At 35.0% G+C, this 20,727-nt stretch overlaps 1 protein-coding gene across 2 annotated transcripts in view; it reads right to left on the bottom strand.

Moving 5' to 3' along the window:
• Window positions 1-20,727, bottom strand: part of BMPR2 (bone morphogenetic protein receptor type 2) — a 205,605-nt gene that overhangs the window by 66,359 nt on the left and 118,519 nt on the right. The window lies entirely within an intron of this gene.

The raw sequence follows: 20,727 nt of genomic DNA, 5'->3' as shown, positions 1-20,727 counted from the left end.
AAGAAAACACAGGAAAGACATTCAGTGCTTATCCTTCTTAACTTCTAGCTTTGTATTTATAATTTCTTTAAAAGAGCTGTTCTAGGGGGTTTGGGAGAAGGGGGTGGGATTATGGACATTGGGGAGGGTATGTGCTTTGGTGAGTGCTGTGAAGTGTGTAAACCTGGTGATTCACAGACCTGTACCCCTGGGGATAAAAATATATGTTTATAAAAAATAAAAAATTAAAAAAAAAAAAGCTGTTCTAGGATTAGAAGGGACTGAATTTTAGCATTTTATTTCCTTCATTAAAGAATGAATTAAAAGTAACAAAATTAATTATATTTCATTGGAGTAAAGTTATTAAATAAAGTCATTAAAAACAGGATTTAAGTAAATACATATAGAATTTTTAGTAAATACAAGAAAATGGAAGATAAAGATTAATCTCTAGACCATGCTACAATTAAAAAAATAAAGTCTATCAGAGTATAAAGAATATACCATTAAATACTTTTGATATAATTCTGCCAGGCCTAATTGCCTATATTCTATTGAGATTTTATTTTTTACCTTTATACATAGATATGATAAAACATAAATGTTGTTACTCTGCAATAGTTTTAAAAAATAATCATTGAATACTTCTCAGAAAGCAACGAACTAAATTAACACAAGAAAAACTGAAATCTAACTATGCAATATTCATTATTTAAAATAAAATTAAATAAAGCAAAACTTAAAATCTCACAATACAGGAATGCCTGGGTGGTTCAATCAATTAAAATCCCACAATACAAAATCAAACCTAAGAGATGAATCACTCGGAGATCCCGAGTCAATTTTCCTGTCTATAAATGATACTTTTAAATCCAGAATTCATACTAGAGACAATTGTTCTCAGAAAGTGACCATGAAATAATGTGAGTATAAAAGTGGAATTTATATCTTCCAGTCATTTGCTTATTACTAGAAAATAAAATATGAGTTGTGTTGTACAGACAACTCCCCCCATTTAATATTCTTTTCATTATGATAGTAATGTCCTCAATCTTATAAGGAAAGCAAGATAGATATGTAAAGAGAATTAGCTTTTTTCTATTAAATTTCTATTTTCTAGTTTTTCCCACAGTTGTTTTCCAATCTTTTAAACTATTTTTTTTACAAAAACAATCCCATATGCACAAGTGTTTATAATACAAATGTACAGTTCAGTGAATTATTATGAAGTAAACACGTAGCTACGCCAAGAAATAGAATGTTCAGGATCCTAAAAATCACCTACGTGCCCCTTTTGGTCTTAACAGCCTTTCTCCTCCCCAGCAATAGGCACTATGTTATTGAGTAATAATTTCCTTGCCCTTCTTAATAGTATTACATTCTCTGATTGCTTAGGTTTGGGGTTTTTTAATGCCTACTTCTGAATTTTATATAAATGGAATTTTTACACCTTGCTTCTTGTTTTCAATAATATGTTTTGAAGATTTAACCATGCTGTTGGGATGCACATGAAATTAATTCAGGGTTGCTTTTCTAGATAACAAATGCAGTTATTTTTCCTTGCAATGAGTCTGGGAGTCATAATAATTAAAAGATCAATATAGGTAATCCCTACTAAGCTCATAGAAATACTCCACAAATGTAAACATTTGGTTTTTCAGTTATACTTAGTATTTTTAAAGTACCCAATTTTGTTGGCAAGAGAAAAATATTAAACGAAGTTGACAAATGAAAAGTTGCATATCCTCTTGCTGTTTCCAATGTTTTGGCAGCAGAGGCAATAGCTAGCAGCCAAGAAGGCCAGACTTATAATAAAAGATGCACTCGGGTAGGAACAGAGCAGAAAGAAAAGCTTTGAGATTGAGAGATAGGGTAGAGGAAAACATGCCTTACTGGACAAGGCTTTATGAAATTAGCACTGTTCAAAAGACCATTCTTAATACATATCTAAAAACAACGAAATCCTTAATTCATCCTTTCCATTGTGCTCAGATTTCCCTTATCCCCTACCCTCAAAGCATTTACAGAATCTTATCTGACAATCCTTTAAAAGGGAACTTCTAAACATGCACATCTAGTCTTCCATGAAAGGACACTAAAAGGAATAGGGTCTCCATCAGACCATTATGGATATTCTCACCCAAACTGTCCCTAAATATTTGATCAGTTCCTACTAAACCCCACTCTTTAGATAGTGAGAATAAGGAGGTAAATTGACAGAATACCCAGGGCACTGGTAAGGCCAGGGGGAGTTAGAGTAATTCTTTTTTTTTTTTTAATTTTTATTTTTTATAAACATATATTTTTATCCCCAGGGGGGTACAGGTCTGTGAATCGCCAGGTTTACACACTTTACAGCAGAGTTAGAGTAATTCTTGCCAGTACTATATCTTTCCCCTACACAGGCACTTTTTTCCAATCCCTTTTTTTACCTTTTTTTTCTCTTTCATGTTCCTTTCTTTGTCCCTTTACATATTCCTGTCTGCAAACCTGTCTTAAAGGCACCCACATGTCCTGCTTAAGTAGCTAGCACTGGTGACATTCTAGACAATGCAGGAACTTCTATTTTTAGTCCAATGCTATCATGCTTTTCAAACAAAAACCTTTAAAAACTGACAAACAAAAAAGCCGTAGTGATCTTATGATCTCTATGTGATAAAGGTGAGATAAAAGCAATTTAAGTTTTTTAAAAATCTCTTTGTATTATATCAAATTGCAAAACAAACCACCGTAAGCTTTTTAAATGGATGACTGTTCAGTAGCTCCAATTCTTTTACATATCCAACACTTCAAAAGTTATCAACTAAAAACACTAACCTAACAGTGAAGAAAAAGTACTGATCCTTATAATAACTGACAGGCTATATTAAACAACTAAGTAACTAAACATTTGCATTAAAAGCTAGCAGAGTGAGAAATGATTTTGTTTTATACCAATTGTGGTAGATTTTGGATATTCATTCTAATACACAACCATTTTTATTTTAAAAGAAGTGAGTATTTTTTAATTTTGTTTTTTCAGTGTAAAATGAGCATTTTTAAAACATACAAAACTGATACAAAATATGTAGACCCTAAAATAAATCTGCATTTAAAATTTTGAGAGTAATTCTTCTTTAGTTGTGTTTGTATACCTTGTGATCAAATAATCCACTATGAGTAGAACTCTTTCTGAGTAGATGCTACTTCTTGATCCTGAGTCCCAGACAGAGAAGACCTGGACTGACCCTGTAGCCTGGAATGGAGTCCAGCCTATATCAGGCAAACTCCAGCTGATCTACATACCTATGATCATGAAAAAAAAAATGCTTACTGTTAAAGCCACTGAGCTTAAAGGTGGCTTACTGATGAAATATTATTGGTAATAGCTGACAAATAAGAGTATACCTACTAGTGGCATGTAACATCTTCCAGAGATGTGCGCAAACATATACAAATTTCAGTCTAAAATCAGACATTTAGGAATGCTGTAGGATAAATTTTTTTTCTAGTTCTGCCCATATTGTCCTTACAACTATAGACATATTAACATTCAAACAAGAGTCTATAAGTAATGCCTATAGCGGCAATATTAGCTATAGAATGAATTTTTAACATTAGAAAAATTAAATATATTTATTTAAAACATAGCACTTCAGTTGTTTTGTGGGATAAGATATGTAATACTCCCCAAAGATCAACATTTTATTTACCTTTTGTGAGCCTCAATTATACAGGATAAAAAGAGTTCTGGAGATTGGTTGCACAACAATATGAATATATTTAACATTACTGAACTGTACACTTAAAAATGGTTAAGAAGATCAATTTTATGTTATGTATATTTTACCACAACTTTAAGAAAGCAGTTTAAGAGAATGGTTCTGATCTTTTAAGAAGATGATTTTTTATTTTTAAAATATCAAAAATATATATATCATAAAGAGCAGAACTTAAGTGACAATTTTCAGTATTCATAAAATGCTTTATAGATACTGTTAACACTTATTTCAGTGTATTTTAGTCTACATAAAGAAAACAAAAACATCAATTTCCTTTTCCTTTACTTCAAAACACCAATCTCTTGTCAACAGCTTTGGCAGCTGGAAATACATGACTTGCTCAGTGGTGTGGCACTGAGATGAATTTGATTAATTTTTTTTAAAAGGGAAAAGTAATTTTTACTAAACAAATACTCTCTGGTAGACAAAATCTACACATACACATCCACTCATATATATACAAGTAAGTACACTTTGTACTTTCTTCTGTATTCTTTCAGAATTTCTTCATGTATGTAGAAGGAAATTTGAATATATGGTACATCTACTCTTCCCCCAACCCTGACAGTTGGCAATCCTTAATAATATATGGTGGAGATCTTTCTATAAATTAGTCCAGAGAAAGCTTTTAACTCTTTTGTTTAAAGCTTCGAACTATTCCATTATACTGTTGTACCAAAATTTTTTAACCTGTCCTCTATCAGTTCACATTTAGACTTCTATTACCTTGCTATAACAAACAATGCTACAGTGAATGCCTTTGTTTATATTCAGTTCAAAAATATATGTATACAACTGTAGGATAAATTCTCAGAAATGAACTACTGGGTTTGGAATTTAGATATCCTAACTCCTAAGGCATATAATGTTAAAAAAAGAAAATTAAGAATGCAACAGAGTTCCAATATCCTCTGGATGCAAACCATGGGTTTTTCATTCTGTTAAATGGATTTACGGGACACGTGTGTGACTCCCTTGGTTAAGCAGCTGCCTTTGGCTCAGGTCATGATCCCAGGGTCCTGGGATTGAGTCCCACATCCAGCTCCTTGCTCAGCAGGGAGCCTGCTTTTCTCTTTGCCTCTGCCTGCCACTCTGCCTTCTTGTGCTCTCTATCTCTCTCTGACAAATAAATAAATAAAATCTTTTTTAAAAATGGATTTGGGTGGCGCCTGGGTGGCTCAGTGGGTTAAGCCGCTGCCTTCGGCTCAGGTCATGATCTCAGGGTCCTGGGATCGAGCCCCGCATCGGGCTCTCTGCTCAGCAGGGAGCCTGCTTCCTCCTCTCCCTCTGCCTGCCCCTCTGCCTACTTGTGATCTCTCTCTGTCAAATAAATAAATAAAATCTTTAAAAAAAAATGGATTTGGGGGGGCGCCTGAGTGGCTCAGTGGGTTAAGTCTCTGCCTTCGGCTCAGGTCATGATCTCGGTGTCCTGGGATAGAGCCCCTGCATCAGGCTCTCTGCTCAGCAGGGAGCCCGCTTCCCCCCACCTCCCCCACCTGCCCTCTGTCAAATAAACAAATAAAATCTTTTAAAAAAATGGGTTTAGGAACAGAAAGTATAATATGGAGTTCAATACTTTAAAACGGCTTGTTACTTACAAAACATAAATGAACAAGAACAATCACAAGTACATTATCAACCAAAGACCTGGGAGATCTCTGTGATTATCTATAATATCTGTTCCACCCAGTCTATAATCATGCAGACTGTAATTCTATGAAATTACCAAATAATTTTAACACCCTGCAAACTACATCCTTACCATGCACTGTGTCTTAGTTAATTGTTTATTTATTATCATGGCATGATATTTTTTAATGGATAATCATTTCTTAAAAATCATTTTAGAACACAATTATTTGAATGTCCTGGGTGCTTAGATTTTCAAATAAATACTTGTGCAGGTGAGTTAACTCAGGATATGACATATGATATGGTATGCCATGAAGAACAGTCTAAAAGTTGATTTATTGCCTCGAAGAAGTTACATAAACCAAACTCTTGAGAAATGTTGCTAAAAGATTTTGAAGCTGCCAAGAATTTTCTGAAGATCTCTAGCATCTGGCCCTAGGAATAGATGCCCATTCTGAAACATAGGCATAGGGGTGAACAGCTGAAGAGGTGGGAGAAAGGGAAAGAAAAAAGGGAAGTCTGTAACAATATCCTGAGGATGGATGTCTGTATAAGTGCTTAATCAATACAGTCCTGGGACTAGAGGCACTAAAATACGCCTGAACAAAGGCATTAGGGAGCAGGTGGCAAACAAAGATCAGGGAACCAAAGGGCAGTGGCACAGCTGGACTGTGACTGCTTCTTCGGAAACACATATTGAGAGAGAGACAAAAGATTCTGCTGGAGTAGAAACACCTCCTACCTTTCATTTCTTTCCCTGGTCTACTCACTGCGCCTCTCTGTGAACCTCATTCTTCCAGGAAGTTACAGCGTGTAGCTAAGAAGAAATGTGATATATATTGTGATATTGTAATAATGTAATAATAATAAAAATGTGGCAGATAGATAAGACTGCCCCCTTAACATTCATTTTACCTTCATTCTAGTGTGCCTTCCTGAAATGCAGAGGCTAGAAAGTGAAAAGTCTATATTTCCTAGACTCTTCTACAGCTACAATTTCAGATTTAATGTAGCTTCAGCCACCTGAATACACTTACAAAAGATCTGGAAGTGAAAATGGACCTCTTCTTCTTCTTCTTCTTTTTTTTAATTTTTAAAAGATTTTATTTATTCATTTGACAGAAATCACAAGTAGGCAGAAAGGCAGGCAGAGAGAGAGGAGAAAGCAGGCTCCCCGCCGAGCAGAGAGCCCGACGTGGGGCTCAATCCCAGGACCCTGGGATCATGACCTGAGCAGAAGGCAGAGGCTTTAACCCACTGAGCCACCCAAGCGCCCTGGACCTGTTCTTCCGTTTCTAAAAGCAAACACGGCTGGTAGAAACAATTTTTCTGTGGTTATGTATCAGTTTCCTATGGCTGCTGTAACAAATTTAGCACAACCTTAGAGACTTAAAATGATAAAATTTATTATCTTATGATTCTGGTTGCCAGAAGTTTGAAATCAGTTTCATTGGGCTGAATGATGTCAGCAGGTTGCACTCCTTCAGTGGCTCTACCCTCTTCCAGCTTCTGGTGGCTGCTGATACTTCCTATATTGTGGCTGCACCACTCCAATCACTGCTGCCATAGTCACACCGTCTTCTTCTATTCTCTGTGTCAAATTCCCCTCTGCCTCTCTAAGGGCACACGATGACATTTAGGGACCATCCAGATAACCCAGGATAATCTCCCCATCATAAGATCCTTAATTTAATCAAACACATCAGCAAAGGTCTTTTTGCCAAATGAGGTTTACGAGTTCCATGGATGAGAATCTGCTATCTTTGGGGAACCATATTTCAGTCTACCATATGTTGTATCAGTAGAGACATATGTCTAGTCACCCAATTCATGGCAATAGAATAGAAGTGCATGAAGTATTCTGCTGGTACAAGGTATGGTCAGTGTTATAATATTCTGAAGATAGCAGCAATAGTGGTTTCCAGAATGTGATGGCTTCAGGATAATGAAAATGGCAATATGATTCTAGAGAATTATACCACTATGCTTTCTGAGAAGAGATACTGACTCCCTTAGTCTGACTCTGTGGTATGGTTCTGAAAGCTCAAGCTATATTCTGCTTCTCTAGCCTACCGGTCCTCAGAGTATAGTTTCTGAAACAAATAGCCATCACTTGGGAACTTGTCAGACATGCAAATTATTCAGCTCTACCACAGGCCCACCAAATAAGAGAATATGAGGGTGAGGCCAGAATCTCTTTTAAAAGCCCCCCAAGTGCATCTGATTTATTCTAACATTTGAGAATTATTGTACAAGCCTTACTAACATTTCTTTGTTTTTTTAAGCTTTTATTTGTTTATTTGAGAGAGAGATAATGAAAGAAAGAGACAGAATGAGAGGGGGAATATCAGAGGGCGAAGCAGACTTCCTGCTGAGCAGGGAGCCTGATGTGGGACGTGATCCCAGGACCTAAGCCAAAGGCAGTCGCTCAACAATTGAGCCACCCAGGTGCCCCTTACCAACATTTCTGTAAAAACATATAAACTATCTAGGTTGTATTATTTTCCAGGAAATTGAATCTTAACCAATACAGAAAAGGAAGTATAATTTGAAGAGAGTTAAATCCAGGCCAGTAAACTCTTCAGAAATAGGACACTTGACTCTATAGCAATGTATGGCCTTTGTATGGAGTTATGATAGAGAGGGTGCCTCAGAGATCATTCTTTACATTTACCTTATATTTCATTTATTTTTGAACTATAACTCAAGTTTCATGGGAGCCTAATCATTATTCATCATTGATAGAAAAATTAACTATTGACTATCACAAGCAAATTATTATGTTCAAAGTTTTGTTGGCATTTAAGCTTGAAGTATGAAACTGATGCTGTATAGAATTTTCAGTTTTCAGTCTATATACTCATTAAAAGCTTTTGACCCAGGGTATTCTACAACTGTAAGTTCTTAGATGACTATTATCAAATATTGTATGTTATTTTCAATGTTGGGGGAAAAAAACTCTTGAAAATCATATTTATGCTTAGTAAGACTTTATAGGCTTACATGTGTCAAGACCAATTTGAGTGAAATTTTACTTACAGTACATAATTAAAAATAGTTTGATCTCATGCTGCTTAAAATCTCAAATTAGGTAGGTACATTTCTCATTAGTAAAATTGGGGAAATCAATTATAGTAAGTATGGTTTGTATACATGCTTTTTCAAAATATAAAAAAACATGGCAGTCCATAATAACATTTTTAAAAGTTCTTGATTTTAAGTAGAATAGACCATATAATTAATTCCCAAAATGATTAGAAAATGAAATAAGATGGAAAATGTGGGCTTTTCATGTATGTTTTATTATTTGGTATTTCAAAATAATCCAAGTATTTCAGAACTCGTATTGGTAAATAACCAGATAATTTCAAAGAGACACAAATTCTGGGTCTACCTGTTTTCTACTATTTGTGTATGGCATTAAGCTTTCTTTTAGAATGGAGAATTAAGGGAATATTTGTACTATATTGATATATATTTATAAGTATTTGTGTATATTTACATATTTTTAAAAAAGATTTTATTTATTCATTGACAAACAGAGATCACAGAGGGCAGAGAGGCAGGCAAAGAAGGAGGAAGGGAAGCAGGCTCCCTGCTAAGCAGAGAGCCCGACACGCGGGCTCGATCCCAGGACCCTGAGATCATGACTCAAGCTGAAGGCAGAGGCTTTCACCCACTGAGCCACCCAGTGGGTGGCTTTTTAACATATTTTTAAAAAAAATTTTATTTATTCATTTGAGAGAAAGAAAGTGCATGAGTGAGAGCACAAGCAGAGAGGAGGGTCAGAGAAAGAAGGAGAAGTAGACTTCCCTCTGAGCAGGGTGTTCAACCTGGGGCTTGATCCCAGGACCCAGGGATAACGACCTGAGCCAAAGGCAGACTCTTAACCTACTGAGCCAGCCAGACACCCCTTCATTTATATATTTATATGTACTATAATATCCTTTCTTTCTCAAGACACATGCTCTTCCTTCTACTGGGAGAGGCCTTTTAAAATATATTAGGGCCATTTTTAAAGATTGCCACAATGACTACAATGTGAGGACTACTGGCATTTAGTAAGTCTTAACTAGGGGATTTAAAAATCCTTCAAGATTTGGAACAGTCTTGCACAACTAGGATATCACCCAAATGCCAAATGGTAGTTCTACTAAAAATATTCTTGCCCATGCCCTCAACCCGGGCACTAAAGCCCTTACATAGAAAAAGAAATCTGGGAGAAGACGGTAATATTACAGAACTTTTCATTAACACAGGGCACTTTTTACTTCTGGTGTCTTAAAAACCTCTTAAGGAATTCGGGTCCATCTTTAGAAGAGAAATAACTTACACCTTGAGTAGAAACAATAAATATTTTTGGAGTAGGACCACAGCACTCCAAGTCCAAATCTGTACAGACGGAGATCACAAGTAGGCAGAGAGGCAAGCAGAGAGAGAGATTGGAGGAAGCAGGCTCTCCGCTGAGCAGAGAGCCCGATGCGGGGCTCGATCCCAGAATCCTGGGATCATGACCTGCGCCGAAGGCAGAGGCTTTAACCCACTGAGCCACCCAATATTTTCAATATTTTCACCCTTTATTTACAAATCTGTAAATAAAGGAGGCTTGGTGCTTCCTAAAGTTTTAGAGGGAATTTAGTTTTTAGCAATAGCCAGAGGCATAAAAAGATAAGAAAAACATACAACACATGTTGTAACGTGCCCCCCAAAATATCATTTAAGTTATTCAAAATGTGCTATTTTATTGAACCTTTTAAAATGGCCATCTTTAACACAGAAGGAAATGTGTTCACATTTTAAAAATGGTTAAGATGATAAATTTTATGTTTATGTGTATTTTATTGAACTAAACATTTTAAAAACTTGTGTCTTATAAATGGTAATATACACAATGTGTAGCTATTTTAGCAAGAGACAAACTACAATAAAGATAAGTAATTAGGATAAATTTGGGCGCCTGGGTGGCTCAGTGGGTTAAAGCCTCTGCCTTTGGCTCAGGTCATGATCCCAGAGTCCTGGGATCAAGCCCCACATCGGACTCTCTGCTGAGCAGAGAGCCTGCATCCCTTCCTCTCTCTCTGCCTGCCTCTCTGCCTAATTGTGATCTCTGTCAAGTAAATAAAATCTTTTAAATAATAATAATAATAATTAGGATAAATTTATCAAAGGAAGTGTATTTTTGTACACTATAAAACATTGTTGAAATAAATTAAAGAACGCCTAAATAATAGGGACGCCATCTCATGTTCATAGATTAGAAAACTTAACGTTGTTAAGATGGTAATATTCCCCAAACTGGTCTACAGATTCACTGCAGAGCCTACCAAAATCCAAGCTGCCATTTTTGCAGATATGGACAATATTGCTGGTGAGAATGTAAAGTGGTTCAGCCACTTTGGGTAACAGCTTGGCAGTTCATCAAGAGTTAAACACGGAGGTACCTAAGAGGCAACTCTTCTACTACTTGGTATATGCCCAAGAGAACTGAAAACATATGTCCCCACAAAAATGTATACATCACTGTTCATAGCATTATTTATAATAGCCAACACTGGAAAAAAAAACAACTGTCCATCAACTAATGAATGAATAAACAAAAACTGGTAAAGCTATATAAGATAATACTATTTACCCATAAGAAGAAATGAGTTACTGATACATGCTACAACACAAATGAACCTTGAAAATATGATGCTAAGTGAAAACAGTCAGACATAAAAGACCACATATTCTATAATTCCATTTATGTAAATGTCCAAAATAGGCAAATCCATATAGACAGTAAGTACATTAGGGGTTGCCAAAGCCTGGGGCGGGGAGTGGAGGGTAATGGAGAATGACTGCTAATTACTTGAGAGTTTTTCTTTTCGGGTAATGAAAATGCTCTCTAGTTAAATAGTGGTGATGTTTGCACAATACTGTAAATACACCAAAAAACAGAATTTTACACATTTATAGATATTAAAATGGTGAACATTATGATATGTGAACTCTATGTCAATAAAGCTGTGTTTGTTTGTTTTTTTTAAGTCACAAAGAACAAACTTAAGAGTACTATTCTGGCAAATTCAAGATTATTTCAGCATTAAAATAAAAATCCACAAGTCCATGGGGCACCTGGGTGGCTAATTTGGTTAAGCATCCAACTCTTGATTTCAGCTCAGGGCTGTGGGATCGAGCACATCAGAGTCTGTGCTCAGCAGGGAGTCTGCTTGAGATTCTCTCCCTCTCCTTCTCCCTTACATGTGCTCTCTCCCTCCTCCTTCTAAAATAAATAAATCTTTATTTTAAAAATCCACAAATCCATAGTAATACTAAAAGAAAAGCCTTTCTTTCTCTTTTCTTCTTCTTTTTAAAGATTTTATTTATTTATTTATTTGTGTGAGAGAGAGAGAGAGAGAACACAGCAGGAGGAGCAGCAGAGGGAGAGGGAGAAATAGGTTCTCCACTGACAAAGGAGCCCAATGCAGGACTTGATCCCAGGACCCTGGCATGACCTCAGTCTAAGGCAGAAGCTTAACTGACTGAGGCCCCCCTCACGTCCCTCTTTTTTTCTTTTTTTTTTTTTTTAAACATAAGAATGCCAGCTATTAGAGTAAAATGACAGAACTAGATAATCATCATTTTGAACCTGTAATATAATAGGTTTGGGAAAGGATAATGCATGCTGAAGCCATTAAGTAAAATGGTGGTTTAATAGCAAAATTATTTGTCGGGTGCCAAATTATCTACCCACCGGTGACTTACTAAATGCAAAGGGGGAAAATGTACCTTTTCTTTTCTTTTTTTCCCCCCAATATTTTATTTATTTATTTGACAGAGAAAGAGAGATCACAAGCAGGCAAAGCAGGCGGAGAGAGGGGGGAAACAGGCTCCCTGCTGAGCAGAGAGCCCTATGCGGGGCTTGATCCCAGGACCCTGGGATCATGACCTGAGCCGAAGGCAGAGACTTTAGCCCACTGAGCCACCCAGGCACCCCAAAAATGTGCCTTTTCAACAAAGTGTTGTCATCTGAACTGATACTGTGACTCGATATGATACAATATGAAGTTTGCAATATCACCCATGAGGTATTCTTGCTAATAATTTAACCCAAATGAAATCAACCTTCTAGACTTAACATCCAAGTTAGAAATTTCAAGGGATTAAAAATACAGTAAAATAATTGGACAAATCCAGAATATAGGGACAACTGCTTAGAATCTCTAGAAGTCAATTTCATGGATAATTTAAAAAGGTAGGAGAGGGAGAGACTATATTAGATTAATAGAAATTAAACAGACAAAACAGTCAAATGCAATGTATCAACCTTGACTGAATTCTGTTTGAGAAAAAAGTCTTAAGAGTTATTATGGGAAAGGCTAAGCTCGGACTAGATACTGGCTTATGTTATGAATTATTATTAACTATCTAGGATTTGAGATGAGCATTTGTCTTACATTTCTAAGAGATGCATGTGATACTTGTAGCTTACTTTCAAATGGTTCAACAATAGCAACAACAACAAAAACAGGTATGTATCCATCCATCCACCCATCCAAAAGGAGGAGGTAATGGAGAATGCAAAACTGAATAATGTTAATAATTATTGAATCTATGTGGAAATATAGGAGATCAATTCTAATTGACTAAGATTTTTTCTTTATATTTTTTCTTTATATATATTTATATTTCTTTATATATTTTTTCTTTATATACAGAAATAACTTCTTATAGCTTTTTTTTAAAGTGAGGGATGAGGTTAACAGAAGATGCAGAAAATATTATCTTTGTTCTATTTCTCAACTGGAAGGACAGAGGAACTTGAACACACATTATGAGAAACTCATAACAATCCTTTCTTCAAATAAGAAAAGACTTAGAATATAGGATCTCATATAATAAATTAAAATGAACAGAAAAATGTCCTTAATGATAAAAAGAAAATCAAATGAGGAATGATGTTTGTAACACTTGGTTTTTTAAAAAGACCTACGGACAGTTTTCTCCTAATCATAACTACTATCTATTAAATGTTTAGTATATGCTAGGCACTCTACATGCAGTATCTTGTTTAATCTATACAACAATCATATAAAATAAGTAGTATTACTTTGTACATGAAGTACTTAATATATAAAGAGGCTAAGTAACCTGTTCAAGGATATGTTTACTAAGTAGAACAGGAAGATTTTTAACCCATGCACTAAGACTGAGGGCCAAACACTCTTTTCTGTTTTTAAAGATTTATTTGTGCATTTATTTGAAAGAGAGAGAGAAAGAGAACACAAATGGGAGGGCAGGGGTAAGATGCAGACTCCCCGCTGAGCAGGAAGCCCAACTCAGAGCTCAATCCCAGAACCCTGGAATCAGGACCTGAGCTAAAGGCAGACACCCAATGACAGAGCCACCAAGGTATCCCAGGAGAGCCAAAGCTCTTAATCTTTATGTTATAGACCTCCCAAAGACTCAAGTGAATATTTTTTTAAACATTACACTTTCCTCCCTTATATGATCCTATTTTTTAGAGGATGATTAGGCTAATTTCATATTATAGCTAGAATATAATGTACTTTTTTAAAAGAAACAATTTGAAAAGAGCTTATAACAGTACTTAAGTTGTTAGTGCATTTCCAACCAAAATTGTATCTCTTCAATTACTATTAAAAATTTTTATCAAAAAGACAAGAAATAACAAGAATTGGCGAGGATGTGGAAAATGGGAACCCTTGTGCACTGCTGGTAGAAATGCAAACTGGTATAGCCAACTATGGGAAAGAGTATGGAGGTTCCTCAAAAAATGAAAAAGAGAACTACTATATGATCAAGCAACTCAACTTCGGATATTTATCTAAAGAAAACAAAAGACTAATCGAACAAAATATATGCATCCCAATGTTCATTGCAGCATTATTTACAATAGTGAGGATCTGGAAACACCTAAGGGTCCATCAATGGATGTGTGAGAGTGTGTGTGTGTGTGTGTGTGTGTGTGTGTGAATATTATTCAGCCATAAAAAAGGGAAGCAATCTTGCCATTTACCACAATATGGATGGACCCAAAGGCATTATGCTAAAGTGAAATAAGTCAAACAGAGAGAGACAAGTACTATATAATTTCACTTACATGTGGAATGTGAAACGTAACAACAACAAAAAACCCCAAGCTACAGAGAAGAGATTACTGCTAGTCAGAGGAAAGGGGTGGGTCAAAGGGATGAAGGGGGTCAAAATGTACCAACTCCCAGTTATAAAATAAACAAGTCATGGGGATAAAATGTACTGCATAGTGACTACATTTAACAATACTCTACTAAATATTTGAAGTTTTTGAGAGTAAAGCTTCAAGTTCTCACTACAAGAACAAAAAATTTTGTGATTATGCACAATGACAGATTTTAACTAGACTGACTGTGGTGATCGTTTTGCAATACAAACAAAAAGCAACTCATTATATCGAACACCTGAAAGCAATATAATGTTACATGTCAATTATATCCCAATTTTAAAAAATGATGTTATAAAGACAGTTGCTATCCAAATCATGGCTAGTTTCATCTTGGTTTTGAAAGTCCTTTTTTATCTGTAACTCTACTTTTTTATAAGATTTTATTTATTTATTTATTTATTTGAGAGAGAGAGAGAGGATAAGCAGGGGGGAGGAGCAAAGGGAGAGGAAGACAGACTCCCAACCAAGCAGGGAGCCCAACTTTGGGCTCGAACCTAGGATCCTGAGATCATGACCTGAGCCAAAGGCACCCATTCAACCAACTGAGCCACCCAGGTGCCCCAGTGACTCTACTTTTTATGGTAATCTGGCATATAAAACCACTAAATATATATTAGATAGATAATCACTATTTCTATATGAACATATGCAGAAAATTCTCAGTAATCAGAGATACTACAGGAAATGAGAAATAGCTAAGACAGGTACAAAGGAATACACATGGAGCTGGACATAAAGATAAGAAAAATTATAGATGTTAAAGACGTGAAAATTATTTCTTACTTCTACATCCAAAAAATACCAGTCAATTCCACGATAAACGCGTGGGTCTTATATTTTACAGACCAAAAGCTTCCACTGACTTTGTCAGTAAAACCGGGTTAGTAAACAGGTTTTGCTTTGTTCGTCAGGACCAACAAGTAATACAAATTTTAAAAATACCAACATGAATAAGGATTACTTTTTTTGAGAGAAGAGGGACAAAATATGTAGGTACAGATTGGGATTGATATTCAATAGGGCAGAGGTAGCAAAATTTTAGAACGAAAACTGTTTGACTAACACCACATAATGCGTGCAAATGAAATCTTGTTACTATTGCATTAAAGACTATTTTCTAAAAGATACATACTTTACTTCTCTTGCAACACCCCTCTCTACTAATATTTATTTTTAAAGATTTTATTTATTTATTTGACGTAGATCACAAGTAGGCAGAGAGGCAGGCAGGGCAGGGGGAAGCTCGATAGTAGGACCCTGAGGGGCTTGATCCCAGGACCCTGAGATCATGACCTCAGCCGAAGGCAGAAGCTTAACCCACTGAGCCACCCAGGCACCCCTAATATTTTTAATACGTGTAAAAAAGAACAACATACTTTGTCTCTTGCTAAAATGCTTCATCAAGTACTAAGCAAAAACTTTTATTCAATCACTTTAATGCTGTCATAGGAGCAGTAAAAACTGAAAAACCATCATAAATTCACAGCAGCTAAAAACTTATCTGTGGCCCTAAGCCATATGTCAGTTTCTTTGAATGTAGGCTTTCTTTTCTATTTTCTAGCTTGGTGTGAGATAAAGACATTTGCTACCAGACACTGAAGTTAGAATTTCTAATCTTAACAGCGCAGCATAAATTAGAATGTGATTTCTTTCTTTTTTTTAAGAATATGATTTCTTAAACTTAGCTTTATTCAATCTTTCTCAACAATATGATCCAACAATCAACTTAATGAGTGATGTAAATTAAAGAAAATAGAAGCACTTTACATTTTTATACTGATTTTTACCCAAGAACCTCCAACACCAAATACAATGACTTAGGTCTATTTAATTTTTTAGAAAATGACAAATTTTTGTCTGCCTTTCTACTGTCTTAATTACTTTGTTTACTTTATTGTTAGGAAGGTTAATTATACTAATTCTAGAAATCTTAACAAGAAACTGTTTAAAGTAAACCTTGCACTTTGGGGAGGGTATATGCTATGGTGAGTGCTGTGGAGTGTGTAAACTTGACAATTCACAGACCTGTACCCCTGGGGCTAATAATACATTATATGTAAATAAAAAATAAAAATAAATAAATAAAAATGAGATAAGACTTTTATAGAATAAAACGTATAGATCTGAAAAAATAAATAAATAAACCTTGCAATAATTATACATTTCTTTCAAACTGGGAATATATAAACAAATAAGCATGATTTAAGGGTATAAGAAAGTAAAATATTACAAATATAAATTGATTTACTTAAAGACTGATTTACTTTTTAAACAGAATGGGTACTGCAAAGTCTCTTATGGTTTGAAGAGACTCACTTTCCTAAAGTGTTAGACTTCTGGTTTTAGGTGGTAGATAGACCTATGTTAGTGTGTTAGTTTTCTATCTTTTGTCTAGCTACAAAAGAAGAAAACCTCAGCTTGGTGACAATGAATCTCTATTATCTCTATTTGCTATTCTCTTTTAACACAGAGAAAGTAAGCTTTAAATTTCAGACAGTTTAGCAGGCAACGATATCTAGTTAGCTAATATATATATGGTTTATTTTCATTTTATTTATTTTTAAATAAATAATTTTTAATGTTAGCTCTACTTACGACATTGGCTTTCCATTTACAGTAGTGATAGAAAGTTTCCCTTTAAAGAACATATAATTTTAATGAGATAATTTGAAGAAAAATATTAAGTAATAAAGCAATATGTCATGTGAATATAGAAAACATTTTATGATACTCAGTGGTACACAGATATGCTTAAAGAATTATGAGGATTTCTTAAATTTTAGGAAATGTGATCAAGTATTTTCAAAATAATCTTTTCTCTCCTTCCAAATGAATAAATTAACATATATAAACTGGCCCCCTGTTGGGGTATAAGAGTAATGATTAATAACAACTGATTATAGAGAGTAATGATTAAAACCAATAAAAAGCAATAATTAATAACATACTCTGGAGCCAAAACACCTAAGTTTCAATCTTGGCTCTACCACTTATTAACTATGAGACTTGCTAAATTATGTATCTGTGCCTCAGTGTTCTCAATGTAAAATAAGAATGATTTTTGTTTCTGTAAGGATTTCATATGTTTCTGTAAGGATTAACTGTAAAAGCTGAATACATAACATAGACAGCATTTAGAACAATGTCCGACACATAGTGAATTTGAAAAATATTATTTAGCTAGTTTTGATTTCACTATACGTTAAATGCCCAAATTCCCTTTATACTTTTATTGTAAAAAGACTGCTCAGTCTAGTAAGGCTATAATCCAGATAAAGTGAATTAAAATTTCACTACTACATTTACCCCACCCAGAATAACATTCTCTAAGGATCTTATATTTACTGTAAGTATTTTATTTATTTATTTATTTTACTGTAAGTATTTTATGAGGCAAAACTCATTAAATATCTAATGGGTGCCTGAGTGGCTCAGTGAGTTAAAGCCTCTACCTTCGGCTCAGGTCATGATCCCAGGATCCTGGGATAGAGCCCCACATCGGGCTCTCTGGCTCAGCAGGGAGCCTGTCTCTCCCTCTCTCTCTCTGCCTGCCTCTCTGCCTACATGTGATCTCTGTCAAATAGATAAATAAATAAATAAATATTTTTTTAAAAAGAAAAAACCACTAGTATGTGAAGAGAAACAGAAGTAAGAACACCATATGTTGATGGGGAAAGAAAGGACAGTGCTTATAAAAGTTAACTTATCATACTAGGTACAACAGAGGAAGGGTTTCCTAAGAAAAAAATATAGGGACTCAGAAAATAAGATATCAAGGGAAGAAAAGAAGTAAAAATTCCTAAATGTGTCTAGAGCCAGTTCTGCCTATAATTAAGTACTGAACAGGTACATTATCATTGGCTTATTTTTTTTTAGAAGTTCAAAGATTTATTTGTTCCATTTATTGAAAATATTTATGGACCACCTGCTTCCCATCAGACACTCAGTGGCTTATATTTTTTAAGGTTCCCATATAATAAAGTAGTCAAATATGGAACCTACTCCCTGAAAAAAGAAAAAAAAAAAAAAAAACAACCCTGAAACATAAACTCACAACTAGAGGAAAAATTCTTTGGAAAAAATCAGGCACAAAGATCTAGAATATGAGTTATGAACCACATACCCTATAATCTCATCTGTAGCCAATTTTTTTTCTTGGGGAATTATTTCATAATGAGTTTCTGGCTGAACACATGCTCCAGGTCTCTGACGGCAACCTCAGACCTGAACCTCAGATTACGGGTTACAGCAAAATAATTGACAAGGATTTTCTAAATATCAGAAGTTCTTTTTTCTTTCCCCTTTTTAAAAAAAATGGTAATAATCCTTCCTAATGGAGGATCACAGCATTTAAACTTTACCTCCAATGCTGGAATTGGAGGAAAGGTTTTTTGTTTTTGTTTTTCTGAAAACAAACACCTGGGGCCTCACTGACTAGAAACATTGGTCATCTACAGTCCAAACAGAACTTTAATTTTTAGGGTTTAATAATGCTCACATACTTTTTTCTAAATTAATATGAAACTGCTGATATATATTTTAAAACAGACATTTCATTTATGTTTCAACAAAAGCATCAGTGGACTTCTCATTCTGAATTTTTTTAGTTAAACAGCCAGAAGTCTGCACAGATTTCATTAATTTGTACAATATCTCATTGCCTCCAAAAAACTATGTAAGGCAGTTTTATAAGACTAAGCAAAATCTGTAATTTGCAAAAAAAAAGAAAAAATTAAGAACTAAAGGTAAGTGGAATAACCTTTCTTCACTCCCCTAACTCCACATCAAGGTAATTTTTAAATGATTATAATATAAGACTCTGTGGATCAAAAAAATTACAGATACACACTTACGGTCATGGATTGGTTATATTTTCCCTGGCAACTCCTTTCACTTTATTCTTAAAGATCCACTGCTATCATATGCTTTAACTTCTATCACTAACTACCTCATGGTCTTCAGCTTCAACTGAGGTTGATTAAAAAAAACAAGCTTTTTCTGAGGAAAGAGACCTATTTTTGCTATTCTAAATTCTCCATATATTTCTTCATTGCCACTGGTCTAACTCTACTCAATGTATGAGGTATAGCAGTAGGAAGGCAGGTAAAAGGGTTCTGGATATTGTGTAACTGTACAATTCATGAGAAAGATAGAATTCCAGTAACAGCAATGAATAGTTTGAGGTCAGGAAGTAAACTGTTCAGCTGAAAACAATCAAGAGAGAAATGAACAGGCTAAAGAGAACATTAAGTACCTTCTGCTGTTTCCCTAGAACATAACCTTTAAAAAAGCCATAATCTACTTATGCATCATTTTCTTTACCAGTATTAAAATATGCCATAATTGTACTTTTTGAGTAAGGGTCTCTGAAAATGAGATCACGTAACAGTACCTACCTAGGGAAAATTTTCTAAATTCCTGCATTATTTTAAAAATTAAGATTTGCAAGGCATCTACATGGCTCAGGTCATGATCCCAGAGTCCTGGGATGGAGCCCCACATCAGGTTCCCTGCTCAGTGGGAAACCTACTTCTCCCTCTCCCACTCCCCTTATATTCCCTCTCTCGCTGTGTCTCTCTGTCAAATAAATAAAACCTTTAAAAAAAATTAAAATTAGGGGTGCCTGGGGGGCTCAGTGGGTTAAGCCTCTGCCTTCGGCTCAGGTCATGGTCTCAGGGTCCTGGGATCGAGCCCCACATCGGGCTCTCTGCTCAGCAGGGAACCTGCTTCCCCCTCTCTGTCTGCCTGCCTCTCTGCCTACTTGTGATCTCTCTCTGTCAGATAAATAAATAAAATCTTTAAAAAATTATAATTAAAATTTGATGCTTCCTTCTTAGTAATGAAAAGGAGAATGGGAACAATTGTACTTTTTTACTTTACCATAATGAATTTAAAATAAGGGAGTTAATAATTGTTCTACTTTTGTCTGTACTTGTTATCCCATAAACAATTTGTCCTTTTAAATTGAATGTAGCAACCAGCTTTCAATAAATACCTGTCCATTAGTGAGTAAATCCAATGATTTCAACTTTTGCCAGATTATAAAGGACAACAAATCTACTCCCTTTAAGCATCTGAAAATATGTCAGTTTATACATTAGCATATGTCCTTTTATTAAATTATTCATTCAACAAACATTTATTGCA

The sequence above is a fragment of the Mustela putorius genome, unplaced genomic scaffold, assembly GCF_011764305.1.
Source record: "Mustela putorius furo isolate JIRA1106 unplaced genomic scaffold, ASM1176430v1.1 tig00000275_pilon_pilon_pilon, whole genome shotgun sequence".
In the NCBI taxonomy this organism is placed as follows: domain Eukaryota; kingdom Metazoa; phylum Chordata; class Mammalia; order Carnivora; family Mustelidae; genus Mustela; species Mustela putorius.
This window is presented reverse-complemented; position numbering and strand designations above follow the sequence as displayed.